The sequence below is a fragment of the Pollicipes pollicipes genome, unplaced genomic scaffold (assembly GCF_011947565.3).
Source record: "Pollicipes pollicipes isolate AB1234 unplaced genomic scaffold, Ppol_2.1 Scaffold_6052;HRSCAF=7182_pilon_pilon_pilon, whole genome shotgun sequence".
In the NCBI taxonomy this organism is placed as follows: Eukaryota; Metazoa; Arthropoda; class Thecostraca; order Pollicipedomorpha; family Pollicipedidae; genus Pollicipes; species Pollicipes pollicipes.
The window spans coordinates 17542097-17558596 of record NW_023596805.1 but is presented as its reverse complement, the minus strand read 5'-3'; the positions used below and the strand labels follow the sequence as shown (position 1 = coordinate 17558596).

Below are 16500 nucleotides of genomic sequence, written 5' to 3'. Positions count from 1 at the left end.
GGTCAACACTCTAACGACTGGCGCACTGTGGCCGGCTCATTTTCTCCCGATCTGAGGCTGCGGGCAGGCCAAACGAGGATAAACACGACGGCCGCGGGTACCAGATCCCCCGCCTCCACACTCTCGCCCGAGCCGAATCTGGCACCCACCCGGCACACCGGTGGCCAGATTCGCATGCTAACACCAGTCAGCCACCCTTTTCCCGGTATGATTACCCTGCCTCGTCGTCCAGTCTTCTGAGCGGGAGCATACCGCCGCCGAGGCCTTCCGGCCGGGCTGGCTGGTAATCCCTCTCGCGTGGTGGGGCACGCTGCCACGCAATCTCCGTTTGAGATAAGCCTGGAAGTCGGAAATAACCCGACCTGGCTATAGCCACGCCTCACTTTGAAGCGGTAGCCTTAATCCCATCGCGCAACAATGGCTAGTCATGACCGAAAGAAGAACGTGAAAACACGGCCAAAAACGCACCAAAACACGGCCAGGACAGGCCGGGGCACATCGGCCAGTTACCGATGCCAATGCAATATCGGCCAGTGCAACAGACAGCCGGGCCGCCGCCCCGAACACCGAGCTTAGCGCGGCTCGCCAACCCACTCCGACGGCCCCTGAACGGGCAGCGGCTGGCGCGGCCTTGCTCGGCGCCGGCCCGGCCCCGCCCCTCGCCAGGCCTCTCTCCGCCGCCGCGGCTCCGGCGTCTGGTGCCGTCAATAATCTGGCGGCGGCGGAAGCCTCGGCCGACCGCGGCGCCGCTCCCGATCGCTGTTATGTAACGGTGCAGATCGCAGCTCCGGGACACGCCCCCCCCCCCCCCCCCCCCCCCGATAACGCCTGCTCACGTCCGCTTCACATCAGACCACTGAGCGAATAACAGCAAAATGGGAGCAGCATCGCAAACACACGCTTTTTCCCCCAAGAACGCGATTTTGTAGCGCGCCTTGCCGGGGGCATGCCATGTCGAACTTCGTCAACGACATCCAATGACCAGTGGTCAATGTGAATGATAACATTAGTGTAGGATATAGAAGGTTGGAGAACATGACCGCGCACAAAATAGAGATTGACACCACCTTAAGAAAATTGACGTACTTAACTGTTGAGAGCCTTGCCACTGCCGTGACCTTACAACCTTTTTGTCGTTTCCTGGTGGTTTCGGAGCACCATAGTGTGGGGTAATGTATGACACGGGTACCCTACTTCACAATCTCTTCAAGTTCACGCAGCTGGGTATACACGGGGGGGGGGGGGGCATGTGTCAGTATTCTAACTGGGCATAACGTCCCTTTAACGACCTTTTAATCACAGCACCCTTTGGGTTTTGAACTGAAATAGTCGTCTGGAACACCATTCAGTGCAGTTCAAAGCCCTACCCTTCTAAAGACCTCAGCTACTCTAATTTCTGTGCCGCACGCCGGTGAAGATGCACTTTTTCGGGGAGACAAGTTCAAGGTCACCCAGACATTCATGACGCCAAAATAAGTCAATTCAAACTCACGCCATTCCATTTGACACGCGGCAATCAAGGCCAAGAAAAATATAATTGTCGAGCCGTTCATATCTGGCGTTCGTGAACACACTTTCCAGGTATAACGGCCGTCAGTTGGCTGCCAATCAATGTCGTGGCAAGGTACGATGACGTAAGCAATGACGTATTGAGGAGCATTTTTACTAAACGGGGAAACTGTGTTGTCTTGAGCAGTCTATTCCATTTAAAAGCATACCAATAGTAATAAGCGAGCCTATTTCATCATATCTGATGCTTGCTTCAATATCTTTATAACGACCTTAACCACACCACGTTATTCAAACTGGTCCGTTCTTGAAATAGAGTCTAACACCATACACAGCGCCTGATGTTGTCTTGGCGCTGGCGCCAGCTGACGAATAGAAGAGTGACCTGACCTACCTCAATAATGGAAACCATGGCCAAGCCACCTGATGACCGACCGCCACAAAATAGCATCAACACGAATGAAATGCTGCACCGTCATCTGACATATCCCGCCTTTTCTATTCTCATCTAGCTTGCCATAGTCATGCGTCTATCCCCACCCTTAAGCGACGCGTCTCGTGAAAGTGTTCCGATCTGAGCGACCGACCTGTGACGTCACCAATGGGGTTACGTAACCAGCCGAGCCGCGTGAACGCAGTCTCGTTGCCACTCGCCGCCGGCGGTCTGCTGCCGCCCGCACCGGCCGCCAGCACACCACCGCCGGGCTGGCCACGACAGGCGGGACTGAGGCGTGCTTCAGCCGTCAGCAGGTCGCTGGGGCAGAGCGCCCAGCGCTCGGGCCCGGGCGTCACCAGCTGACGGAGGACGGCCCCGATCTAAGGGCAGCTTGCTGGCAGAACGCGCATCGCTCGGACCTGGGCGTCACCAGCTGATCGGGGATGGCCGCGATCTCACGGCAACTCGCTGGGGCAGAGCGTTCATCGGTCGGACCTCCCGCCATACTCACGTTGCGGGGCGGGGCAGTGCGCGGCACATTTTTGGAGACGCTTCTGAGCGTCTGGCAGAGCAGCTGACCGCAGCAGGCCGACTTGGTCCAGCTGGGCTGGCGACCACGGAGAACAGCGCCGCAGGGGTAAAGCGTTGGGAAGTGGGGACTTTCGCGTGCCTCGGCCGTGGGCCACATGGCTGAGCGGTACTGGAGCCAGGTCGGCGTAGGTCGTTCACCTCACGGCGGTGGACGCTGCAGTCTCGAACGGCGCTCGTACCACCTCCCAAGCCGCGAATGTGAGACTGCCGACGCGGAGCTCAGCCCAAACAAGGGCCTCTCCGACATCAGGCCGTGCTACCCGGCCAATATCGGAATTCGGGTGCGCATTTCTTCACCTGTACTTCAACTGTAGTATGCACTTCTTCACCTGTACAGCACGTGACATGCACTTGATAGAATGGCCTACATTCGAATGGTTGGGCCTAAGTTTGCGTTCCGGGGAATTTGACACCCAAACACAGCATCCTGTATTGCACCATGCCGATAAACCAATGAACCTTCAAAACGGCTCATCGACGTGACATTGGCTAGCGGCTGCTTTCAAACTGCTTAGCTGACCGTATTAAACAACAACAGCAGACAGCTCAGCCATAACACCCTCGGAGCCGAGGAATATGGCGACTGAGGGGCAAGCCTACACGCCGCCGCTCACACACGACGAAGAGCACCGTCGCAAAAACTCTCAAACGTCCGGCAACAGAGTTCACTCGACCTTGTAACGCGAAACCCCAAACAAAGCGCATCGAGCCTCTTTGTTCCGCAATGTCCGGGTGCCACGAGGGCCGCGCAGCACAGGAGGGCCGGCCCAGCGAGGGGTTGGTGGCAGAGCAGCGCTGACTCAGCAGGTGGCAGAGCAGCGCCGCCGGCCAGCGCTTTTGTTTGTTCTCCATTGGGCGTTTCGTCCGGGTACGAAGCGCTTGGCTAGGTCTGGTGGAGATCGGTAAGCATCGGCTAACTCCATAGTTCCAAAGGCAGGGCGTGCACTTTATCGTTATCCAAAACGTGACGGCTCGGAGCCATACGCGACAAAACGCTCATCCGTCCATTCTTGCCGTATGGATCCGCGACCTCTGCGCCCCAAATGGAGCGCCGCCAGCGGCAGCCCTGCTGATGACCCGAGGCGTGCTCCTGGGCGCGGAGTGGGACCGCCTCGCAGCAACGCGACACTGGCGGCCTGGTCCGGCCCGAGCCCGCTGCTGAGCGCGGAGTGGGCCCGCCTCGCAGCAGCGTGACACCGGCCGCCTGGTCCAGCCCAAGCCCGCTGCTGAGCGTGGAGTGGGCCCGCCTCGCAGAAGCGTGACACCGGCCGCCTGGTCCAGCTCGAGCCTACTGCTGAGCGTGGAGCGGGCCCGCCTCGCAGCAGCGTGATACCGGCCGTCTGGTCCAGCTCGAGCCTACTGCTGAGCGTGGAGTGGGCCCGCCTCCCAGCAGCGTGACACTGGCCGCCTGGTCCGGCCCGATCCCGTAGCCCAGGGCACTGGACAGGCAGTCCAGGACCACTGGGCAGGTGGCCTGGGGCCACTGGGCCGGCAGCCCAGGGCCACTGGGCCGGCAGCCCAGGGCCACTGGGCCAGCAGCGTTACCTGGGATGTTGATCCCCAGACATTCGCCCCACAACAGCTCTGTCATGGTCAGGTCAGAAGGACAACAACAATGACATCTGGAGTAATACACAATAATAAAGATATGGCTGAATTGGTGCATGCAGCCCAGTATGCAATCTTTTATCTCTATCGTTCTTAGGTAGCTCATAAGGTAATGTCCTGACATGCAACACAACACAGATGTGTCATAACATGACATCACATCACCCCAGACCAATGCCCCTATTTATACTCAACAGTGGCATGTCATGACATAGCAAATAAGGTCCATAAGGTGTGATGCCATATTTGTGTTGTCTCTACAGACTACTTCTGGCAGACTGGCATTGCTGACCACCAAACAAAAGTTGGGATTGAGGTGACAGGTCGCAAAATGCTACAAATGACAAATGTTTCATGTGACCCTGTTATGTCAAAGGTGTGATTAAAATCATACGTGACCCCTACACAGCAAGAAAAACAATCACCATCACCAGAAAAGTTCAAGTATTGAACATCTGCCAAGTGTGAGCATAAAAAGGAGTAACCTATGGCCACCAACTGCCATTCACTCATCTCTTATGGATTTCCTATATTGTATGTGCCAAATTTATCAAACTTAGATAAAGATAGATAAACTTGATTCAATTTCATGGGGAATGGATTGTAGGCAGGCATCTATGGTTTGCATGCAGTCGATTTAACATTATCTTAAGTGCTTGAAACAACATGAGGCAGCCAGGCTCTAAATGGTATCTCATTATCATATAAATACAATGTTTCTAAGATGAATACCCCAGCTACTGAAATAATGTTGAACACAAAAATGTTGGTGAAATATTAAGTATTATATGACATCATAATCATGAAATATAAGGCAACACTACCACACATGTCTCATTCTGCAAGTGTGTAATGAACCAGGCTATCATTCATAAAGACTTTGATCATGCAGCACAGCATGTTTGATAAAAGTACATGACTAGTGCTCCACAAACAGAACAGTGATGTCAGCTGACTGTTTTGGAAGTATAAACATACTTCATATACCTTGTATCATTAAATAAATGCACCAGAAAAAATGATATAGTTGTTCAACCAAGAGGGGACACATCGATGCTCAATTGTGAACCTATTATCTCTTTCAACATTTCTACTGGCTTGTTGCTAAGCATAGCAGAGCAACACCTACATTTCAGCATCATCACCAGGAAACGAGCTACAGGTTGACGGCAATGACAGCGCATTCGAGGATGACGTCTCATTAAGCAGCCCAAGCACCGGCGCGGGGGAAGAGAATTATCGATTGGCCGCCAATGGTGAGCCGCGAGCGACTACCACACGCGAAAACAGGACGCCCATCAGTTGCCAGCCGTTAGCTCGCGCACCAGACGCTCAAAAGCAGAGGGCAACAGCAGAACACTGATGGTGCAGTGTGTATTACGGGTACATACCTACGTCGACAATGTTCTCTGCTCTCTTTTTGCGGTTTGTGTCGGCACCCGCAGCTGATATCGACGACTCCGCCTGAAAGACAACTGCGTCACCGAAAGGCACAGCAGCGCCGCCGCCGTCGTCAGACCGTGACCTTGTTTTTTGTGATTGGCATCAAAAGACTGACAAAAGCCATACAACCTCAAACATCAAGCTATCCAAAACTTGAAGATATTAAAAGTTGTCACATATCATGAATAAAATGCATTCATAACTACTGGTATCATTTTAAATTAAGAGGATCACCTCAGACGGAACAATCTCTCTATTCAATAAATATGCTCCATGACGCGTCATGGTTTGATTACGTCACCGTATATTGCATGGAACATTGAGAGCAAGTTAACGTCCTTTACGTCTGGAAATCACTCTCATGAACGGCAGATAAGAACGCCGCAACAGCAACATTTCCCTGACCTTGAACACCGCTTGGCTTATTTAATGATCGGATCAGAATAACATTTTATGGCGCCATGAATGCCAAGGTGACTTTAAAATACTCTCCTCGATGTACCTTTCACCATGTTCGCGGGCGTACGGCTCAGAAACTAGAGGGACTCAGGTCTTCAGGAGAGCAGGATTGTGAATAATACAGAAAGATCCTCAAGATGGCTATTTCAGTTCAAACCCTCATATAAATGTGGAATGATCGTTTTAAAGGGAATGTTCCACATTTCTACAGGATTTTGCACTGAAAGAGCTATTTTACCCTTCTGAAGGCCTAAAACCCTCCAGTTTCTGAGCTACACGTCCGCGATAATGTGCAGACTATTTCTGACTATTTCAGGGTAACTCAGGCATGCACGACACCAGGCACATCATTCTTATGCTTATACACCTCGTTGACCACGCGATGACCTAGGCTAAGAGGAATATACTTGTGTCATTGATGTCTGATGTTTGTGAGCATGGTGTCCAGATCTAGCGGGCCTCAGCTGGCTCTCAATCATTGTTGTGCAGGCAGTGCAAATATCAAACACGAATCACGTTTGTGCTTCATTATCTAGGAAGTTGGACATGATTGCTAGCTATTATCAAGGGCCTCTTGAGACCAAAGAGCAAGAGAATGCCAAAAGAAAGGATTAAGGGTCCGATTAGAAGCCTACAGGGTCTGAAGGGGTGGCTGCACCTCAAATTTAGGATCCACACTCATAGGGTCGTGACCTCAGATGTCAGTAAGAGGATCTTTTGCGCCGATAGGGTCTCTTGAGACAGAGCGTTCCTCCGTTTCGGCGAGAGATCACGAGCAACGAAAAATCAGCTCCATGTTGGTCTGAGCCCTGGGGATCCATTCTTCAAGCAGGGACAAGGCCGAACCCGCACTTTTGCAATGGCCGGGTTCTTGTACCGTTCAGGGGTCCACATTGCCTAACAGGGTATTACGTGTCTACAAAGGGCTTCGAATCGGTCGAGGAAATATTTTCCGAACGGTGAAGGGGATGGGAGCCCGGGCGGCAGAGGGTCTCTGGTGTTGGTCGTGGCCCACTGACAATTTCAGGAAACATAAGCACTTATGATGAGCCATGTCATCTATTTACTACGAATCATTCCATATATATATATATATATATATATATATATATATATATATATATATGGCTTAACGCTCTATTCCAGCCAGTGGGTTACAAGTCACACGACAAACACGGAGATGCGACGCAAATGATGGCCCCTCAAGAGCTTGAGAATGGCCTACAAAGTCAAAACGAAAACCCTTTTCTTCACGTCGGCCAAGCTGAGATATGACGACAGTACGACTGCTGGAGGTCACAGGGGCCGGCGGCAGACAGTTCCAGGATGGGGCCGCACGACATGAGAGTACCCTACGCGACATGGACAGCAGGAGAGGGGGCAGTTTCACAGCCCCGACCACCGTCGACCCCGTGGTACGCTCCATCACAGCGGTCCGAGCGGTGACCAGCAACTGGGCCGCCCCCGGGGCACGGGGTCATCGGAGGCTCTGGAAACGCCAATGTCGTCGCGGCGCGAAACAAGGCTACTGATCCCGCGCCAACCCAGTGACCTTACGATTGGTGAAATATGATCACCACCCCGCGCTCCCGAGGCAACCCTCGCCGCGAAATTTCCGATCGTTTGTACCCGACCGAGACAGAAGGCGGTGGCTCCGCCGCAGGCTGAGAGGCGGTACACGATGTGAGGCAAACAAGGGCCTGGATGAGGAATTTGCGCGCTCGCGTGTGAGATGATGACGATATTTCAGCTACATGCCTTGATCGAATATGGTATGGTGAAGCTTTGCTAGTTACCAACGAGTGCGTTTGGCTCCGCACGTTCGCCCAGCACCTGGCTAATTTTATCAGCAGCGGGACTTTTCGTTTCGCTCTCAGCGAAACGCGATCAGCGCATTTCGATTCGGAAAAGAACAGACAGAAGGAAGAGCGAACGCGCGAATCTTTGCGCACAGCATCGCACTTGCGGTCGTGCGCAACAACAGATTCCACGACTTCTCGATTATCATCTTTTGAATAAAAATGGCAATCTGACGAAAAAGATACGACGATAAACAAAAAATGAGGCATATGAGAAAAAAACGATTTCGACCTTTTAGATTTGATGTTTTTCATGATTATTTTCACATCTCCGCGACCCAAGCACGCAACGATGTAAATCCAACTTCGCCGCGTGGGTGCATGTGCTGTCTGTAAATGACTCATTCCAGTCCAACGCCGTCAGATCCATTGTAACTCTAGCAATCGACCGGGAAGCAACCAAAGTAGCTTTCTCAAACACATTTTTAATAAATGAGACTGTGTTTTGTCTTACTCCTCGTTGAATGAGCAGGAGAATGGAGATATATATGCGATATTTCAGCCACATGCCTTATTCGAAACAAATATCGGCATTAAACTCATGACAGCCTTTTTCACCTGCGCACATCGCCAAGCTCAGTTGCCGCCGGGTTATCGACGAATACGTCTGGACGTTGAAGCCGCGGGTTTGTCCCGGCGGTCCTGCGGATTTGTCCCGGCGGTTCTGTCTGTCCCGGCGGTCCCGCGCGCGGAGAAAACTCAGACGTGACGCTGCACGATCGGCAACAGAATATTCTACTGGTATTTGTTTTGATAAAGGCATGTAGCCGCAATATCACATCTATTTCTCCATTTTCCTGTTTATTCTATGAAGAATAAGACTATCAATACCGTCTAATCCCCGTCAATCATGTTCCTCCCAATTGCGTTAACCAATCTATACAATTTCAATCACAACACGACGGAGCCTAAGCTGAGTAACCCGGTCACGGCATTGAATGACTTGAAAGTGCAGTTAATTAGCCAATGCCCACCCAAAACGTTTGCGAATTTTATAATAACTTCCACGCATTCGCTTAGAATGCGAGAAAAATGATTATACTACTACCCCACGTCCACCATTGCAAAGTCTTCTGTTGTTTATTTTTGTCGGCGCATATTGCCGCGTTCATTTGCCGGCATATTAAAGACGAGGCATTGGCATTAGAGTCGTGATCTTACGCTGACGGTGTGCTGCGTGGTGGATATCCAGGCGTGGATATCCACCACGATATCCACCACCATATCCAGGTGGATATCCACAGCACAGTTGGCAGCTGAAGGTTGTGGGTAACCCGGACCAAAGTGATTCTGTTGAGACAACAGCATGCACCTACACTGACACTTATCTCCGTCTGCTGAACATGTGGATACGTGTCGCCCAGTTCGGTGGTTGATTTCCCTAATTCTCCCACATTTGCTGTAGTATATTGCATGTGCCATCGGAGAAGATTGAGTTTTTAGTGTTTTTTTGTCACAAGTAGGTTAAACCATTTTTCATTTCTCAGCCCTCCAAACCCACCTAGCGAAACTGCAACATTGTCAAGCCATACTGGTTCGTCAAATCAGATGAGTCAGGTCATGAGGCGCCACGTCAGGGACAGTTAGACAAATTCCCGGCAGTTTAGGCTTACCCTCTTCCCGGATATTGATGAAAGACAATACGCAAGTTCCAACAATCAATCACTTAATTGAATATAATGGTTCGATATCTACCAATATCATGTTTCCAAGGGGGCCGGCGCCAGTGTCTGAAATGACTATGCATCGTTTCCGTAGTGTAGTGGTTATCACGTCCGCTTCACACGCGGAAGGTCCCCGGTTCGAGCCCGGGCGGAAACATGTTTTGAGTTGATGAGGGTATCTAGTTGATGAAGGCATTTCGATTACGGTTAGTGACAATGCCTCGTCAGGCCACATTTCGACCTTGCTGCACATCACTGGCTAAAAGTATTCCGATAAGAACAAGGTCTGGTGAAGTTTGGCTGGTTGCCAGGCAGTCTCCACTCATCGGTGCAGCACGTGTGCTGGCGCGCAGCTATATATCAGACGATTTTTAGTTTTTATCATAATTGTTGTCAGATCTCAGTGGCCCGAGCCAATAACGATGTAAAACCAAATTCCACCGTGTATGTGCGTGTAGCGTCTGCAAATCACTAATTCCAGTCCAACACCGTCAGATCAATTGTGACCAGCAATTGGCAATTGCAGCAATTGGCCAAGAAACAGTCAATGTAACGTTTCCCAAACGCAATCAACAACACGCCGGCCGGTACACTGAGCAGCCGGGTGATGGAACTTAATAGATGGAAAGTGCAGTTCACTGACCAATATCCGCCTCGAAGCTTTGTAACTTTTGCAATTATTTTATCGCAATCTACCACAACGTTCCCCGTTAGAAAACAGGTTGTGTGATTTTGTCGGCGCACATTGCCAAGCCCATTTGCAAACACTAGACATTATCTTTGAAGCCGTGAGTTTGTACTGACGGTCCTCCTCGCTGTGGATATTCAGTCGCGGCGCTGTGCAGCCGACAGCTGTAGGTTGTTGATAAACGAGGTGAAAACGATGTGGTTGAAACAGCGGCATGCAAGTGCAGTGATGCTCATCTTCGTTCGTCTGTACACATGGACACGGGTCTTTGGGTGAGGTGGTTGAATTAACTACTTCTCACACATATTCTGTAGTTTTCTGCATATTTAGATGGCAAATAATTTATTTTCAACGTTTTTTCACGGGATGGGTCGAGCCATTTTTCACTCCTCAATCCACCAAACTCACGTGAAACTACACCGCTGCCAAGTCATTCTATGTTCCCAGGTCAGACTAGTCAGGTCATTGGGGGCCGCGCCATGGACAGATGGTCGAGGTCCGGATAATTCAGACTTACCACATCCGTGGATATTAATGAAGTACCATGGGCAAGACCCACCAATCATTTACTTAATGGAATTCAATGGGTTGATGTCTACCAATCTTATGTTTCCAAGCAGCCCGCCGCCAGCGTCTGATATTGCGTGTGTAGTTTCCGTAGTGTAGTGGTTATCACGTCCGCTTCACACGCGGAAGGTCCCCGGTTCGAGCCCGGGTGGAAACAGGTTTTGGGTTAATGAGAAGGTCCAATCGATCGGATGATCTTAATTTCCGTCAGTCTCATAACCTCATCACAGCATCCCTCGCGTTCGCTGTTGATCGATTGCTGGGCGCTTGCTGATGAAACCAAGAGCAACTCTGTCTCGGGAAGTTTGGTTGGTTATCAGGCAGTACTTACGGAAGTACTTACCAGGCGGCTGGTTATCAGGCAGTACTTACGGAACCAAACGTACCCGTCGGTGCGAATACGTGTTTGGTTCCGCACGTTCGTCCAGCACCCGGTCCATTTCTCCGCAAGGAGGTTTTTCATTTCGTTTTGCTCTCAGCGGAACACGATCAGCACATTTCGAGTCGGAAAAGAACGGACAGTCGCACCGGCGAACATGCTAAACGTTGCGTACGGTCTCGCACGTGTGCTTGTACGCAACTGGAGGTGAGACGATTTTTAGTCTTTTTTTCATAATCGCTGTCAGATCACAACGCTTCGACCACATCACGGCGTTAAGCCAAATTCCACCGTGCATGTGCGTGTCGCGTCTGCAAATAAACCATTCCAGCCCAACCCCGCCAGATCCATTGTCACCCCAGCAATCGACCGGGAAGCAAACAAGGTAACTTTTTTCAAACACAATTTAAATTACAACACGTCGGCGCTCAAACTGAGCAGCCAGGTGGTGAAGCTTAATAGCTGGAAAGCGCAGATCATTGGCTAATATCCACCCCAAACCTTTGCGAATTCTGTAATGATTTTGTCGCAATCTCGCACAACGTCCAGTGTTACAAAATGTCATGCTTTTTATTTTGGCGCATATTTCCGCGATCATTTCCGGCATATCAACGACTACGTATTGTCATTGAAGTCGCGAGTTTGTGCCGGCGGTCCTCCGCGTGGTGGATTTTTAGGTGCGGCGCCGTGCAGTCCAGGGGTGAAAAAAACTTCCGATTTACCGGATATGATCGGTGACAAAAACCGACACTGTTGTCAGCCCATGGGTGGCAGCATTGTGAAAGTGGAAACAAATTACAACAGACCAGACCATATTACAACAGATCAGCCCAGCTTGGAGAAACTCATATTGGTGTGTGACATAGTATTGATTGGTACTCGCTAACGCTTGCAGCGTGAGCATGTCAGAGCACATGTCGAAACGATGACGCTTTGCTGTATGAGCAGGATGAGGCACAAAATGCTGCCAGACATAGGAGCTTTAATCAGGATAGCTTTTAGCAGGCGACAGAAATGTACTTACAATTATACTATAGAGACGACGGCGACAGCATGTCCGGGGTTCATCCGACGCGTCATCCACTCCACGGTGTTGAGCGCGGCGTCCTCCGTTGGGTGGTATGGCCTATACGCATATTGCGAGGGGCTAAGAGGCCGTGGACATCAAGATATGCCGACAACTGATTACAGACAACCTTTTCGCATATTTTCGAAAACGCAGATAAAATTGATGTAGGCCTAAAATTGCTGGCAATGTCACGTAGATCGGACTCGTAAAGGGGAAGCATTGAAGCTAACCTCCACGCGTATGGAAAAACGCAGGTGGCGATGGAAAATTGGCTAGATAAAGCAAGCGAAGTCCCATGACAGCGCAACAGCTTTGTTAGCGCAACCAGCGGCACACATTTGACTCCAACAGCTCTAGATGAAGACAATGTACGCATGGCCTTTGAAAGCTCGGGTAAGGTCACAGGATGCATAGCTAGCCTTGCTGTGGTTACGCACGGTGGTCTCAGAGGGAGGAGCGAGGCGCCGCGGCTGCTCCCCATCAGCTCGGCCGCGACCAACTGAGGCGAAATGACGGCTGTCAGCGGGCATCACCTGCTCGACGTCACTTCCTCTAGCCGGCAGGAGTCAAAGCTCACAGATAGTCTGCCAGAAACCAACCCGGCCGGGTAGCATACCAGCGCGCAGAAAGTCACGCTTGGCCTGAGCGCGGCAGCCCTTAAAGGGGTTCCGCAGACGCCAGTGTTCTGTGCGGTCGGTCTCCGCATCGGACATGCGCCATGACCGGTAAGCGTGGTCGCGCTCCCGCATCACGTACGGCAGGTAGGAATCATCCCCAATCCAGGGGCTGCGTAGACGGCGGGGTGTTGCTGTTTTTAGAGGACAGTGTGCATCGATGGCACCTGACCAAACCGACATGAACTCCTCCAACTTCCCGGTGACACCCACGTCCCGGTAAAAGGGTTCCAGTCTGTCTTCACCAAATGCAGACTAAGCACTTCGCAACAGACTTTGCGCCAGCGGCGCATACGAAAGACACGGGCCGACTCACATGCTGCACGGGCGCTGGAGATGGGTAACACACTGCAGGTCAAGTGTCTCCGGCACAAGTTTGTAACACCACCACCACGGCTCGTGACCGCGGCTCGACCCCGTCATTGTGACAGTCACTACATGACGCCACGAAAACGACGAATGTCACCATTAGACCCTCGTAGCAGCCTGCTTGGAAACAGGATTTGGAGATATCGACTCATTGTATTTCATTGCCTTATCAATGATGGATGCCCTGGGCATTGCACTCCATTGATATCTGAGGACATGGTAAGCATAAATTAGCCGTACCTTGTCTGACCGTCACTAACGTGATCCCCAATGATCTGACCCTGATTTATATGACCTAATGACACAGTAAGACTTTGTATTGTTTCGCAACATAAAATTGGTGGCCAGCAGTTCAAAATAGCTAAGCCTACTCTGTGACGAAAAACCACTAAGAACTACATATTTTCGCGAAAATATGTGATGTTCTACCGAATATGTGCGATAATTGGTAAATTAAACCACCGCACTTTAAGGCACGTATCCACATGTACAGAAAAATGCATATGCGTGTCAGTGCACTTGCATGTTGTTGTTTCAAGAAAACCATTTTCTCCCGTAAACCTACGACCTTCAGCTGCCGGCTGCACCAGGGTGAAGAAAGTACCTTTTCCGTCACCGCAGAAATTTGGAACCGTGTAAACTGCTACCTGGAGCCAATTTTGTCCGAAACCGTTGCAATATATCTCTAAGTGTGATAAGCCACAAAAACACAGACAAATAAAATGCAATGCGGCATGACCATCTAGCATTTCTGTTTCGCGCGTTAATTTACACAGCACCATTTGCTGGCCATCAAACACTGAATGATGGTCGATATTAAAACTGATAAAATTTTCAGATAAAAGCATACTCAACATAACCAGCCTAGAGGCATAGAGGGTTGTGCCTCCTAGCCAGTGATGTGGTTTCCTATTTTTATCGTTTTTATCTTCACTTATCATAATTTTCAGGGTGCAGGACCCCAAAAATAATTTTGATAAACTACACCCCTGTTCCAACTCTGAAAAGAAATTGCATGAAATCTGGGGGGATCCCTGCTTAAAGTGCATTTTGGAGGCAGATTCACCGCTACGTATTTTGTAAATCTGCATTCCTGTAGCCCTACATTTACCGATACCATTCTTCTACAAGTACCGGAGACAATGTCACTTTTGGTTTTGTGACGTCAGTATACAATCAGCTGAAAGCACTGGCGAACTTCACTGCCCTCGCATAATCATTACCGGCGCAAACCTTGCGCTTCCTAACATAATCCCGATCAGTTAGCGCAAAACCCATGCAATATTTGTATCAACAGATGCAAACGACATTTCTTAACACCTGTAGCAAATTCATTCAGCCCTATATACAACATGACGACAGTTAAAAGCGATTCATCTCACACCTGTCCACCGGTCAGAGCGCTAAGCCCGAGGCGCGACGGGCAGTGCGAGAGGCATATACCAGCGATGCTCGAAATCTTACTACAAAGCCGCTATTCCTCTCAGCAGCAGAAAGCCCCTGATGAATCCTTGACATGTGTCGGACCAACATGCTCCGCTGACTTTTGAAGCTATGGGTCGGGTTTTCACCAATATGCTTCCTAGATCAGCAGGACTTTTAAGCATTGTCACCAGGGACGCCCTCAATGGTATATTCTTAGAAAAGACCTCAGTGCCTTATCGCCTTAAAGAAACTAACGATTTGCTACGTCTTCCAAGCCAGTCAGCTTCTCACGACACAAACACAAGCACCGGCAGCCCACAGCCTTGCACTGAACCCAATTCGTAAGCACGTGGCGCACATTCGAGCTCATCTGCCCCAAATGGCACGACGCTTTAAACCCTGCGTAGCAAGGTGATCACGTTCGTCGTAAGATGCTGTAATTATGCTGTTAAGAATGTGAAGTGAATCCCGGCTGAAAAGCTGCGAAAAGCAATTATCTGAGGGGCATTGGAAAAACACTGTGTCACTGCTGATCTGTGACGTCAGCACTGATATAGCATAATTCTAAGTATATTTCTGTCACCTGCTAAAGGCTATCCTGATCAAAGCTCTTAGATTTGGCAGCATCTTGTGGCTCATCCTGCTCATACAGCAAAGCGTCATCGTTTCGACATGTGCTCTGCACATGTTCACGCCGCAAGCGTTAGCGAGTACCGACCAATACTATGTCACACACCAAGATGAGTTTCGTCAAGCTGGGATGATCTGTCGTAATATGGTCTAGTCCGTTGTACTTTGTTTTCATTTTCGCAATGCTTCCACTCATGGGCTAACAAAAGTGTCGGTTTTTGTCACCGATCATACCCGGTAGATCGGAAGTTTTTTTCACCCCTGGACTGCACGGCGCCGCGCCTGAAAATCCACCACGCGGAGGACCGCCGATACAAACTCGCGACTTCAATGACAATACGTAGTCGTTGTTATGCCGGAAATGATAGCGGAAACATGCACCAAAATAAAAGCATGACATTTTGCAACACTAGATGCTGTGCGTGATTGCGACAAAATCATTACAGAATTCGCAAAGGTTTGGGGTGGATATTGGCCAATGAACTGCGCTTTCCAGCTATTAAGTTTCGCCACCTGGCTGCTCAGTTTGAGCGCCGACGTGTTGTAATTTAGATTGTGTTTGAAAAAAATGTTACTTTGTTTGCTTTCAGGTCGATTGCTGGGGTGGCAGTGGCTCTCACGGTGTTGGGCTGGAATGGTTGGTTTGCAGACGTCACACGCACATACACAATGGAGTTTGGCTTAACGTCGTGATGTGGTTGAATCGTTGAGGTCTGACAGTGATCATGAAAAAAGATTAAAAATCGTCCTCACCTCCAGTTGCGTACAAGCACACGTGTAAGACCGTATGCAACGTTTAGCATGTTCGCCGGTGCGACTGTCCGTTCTTTTCCGACTCGAAATGTGTTGATCGTGTTCCGCTGAGAGCAAAACGAAATGAAAAACCTCCTTGCGGAGAAATGGACCGGGTGCTGGACGAACGTGCGGGACCAAACGCATTCGCACCGATGAGTACATTTGGTTCCGCAAGTACTGCCTGGTAACCAGCTGCCTGATAAGTACTTCCGTAAGTACTGCCTGGTAACCAACCAAACTTCCCGAGACATGATTGATCTTGTTTTCAGAAAGCGCCCAGCAATCGCTCAACAGCGAGCGCGAGAGATGTCGTGACGAGGTTATAAGACTAACGC

General features: G+C 50.2%; 2 non-coding genes across 2 annotated transcripts; both read left to right on the top strand.

Annotated features, from left to right (window-relative positions):
* The first annotated feature begins 9653 nt into the window (after positions 1 to 9653).
* TRNAV-CAC (transfer RNA valine (anticodon CAC)) lies at positions 9654 to 9726 on the top strand. Its single transcript has one exon. It is a non-coding gene; the product is annotated as a tRNA-Val (tRNA).
* Positions 9727 to 10908: 1182 nt separating this feature from the next.
* On the top strand, positions 10909 to 10981 carry TRNAV-CAC (transfer RNA valine (anticodon CAC)). Its single transcript has one exon. It is a non-coding gene; the product is annotated as a tRNA-Val (tRNA).
* Positions 10982 to 16500: the final 5519 nt, after the last annotated feature.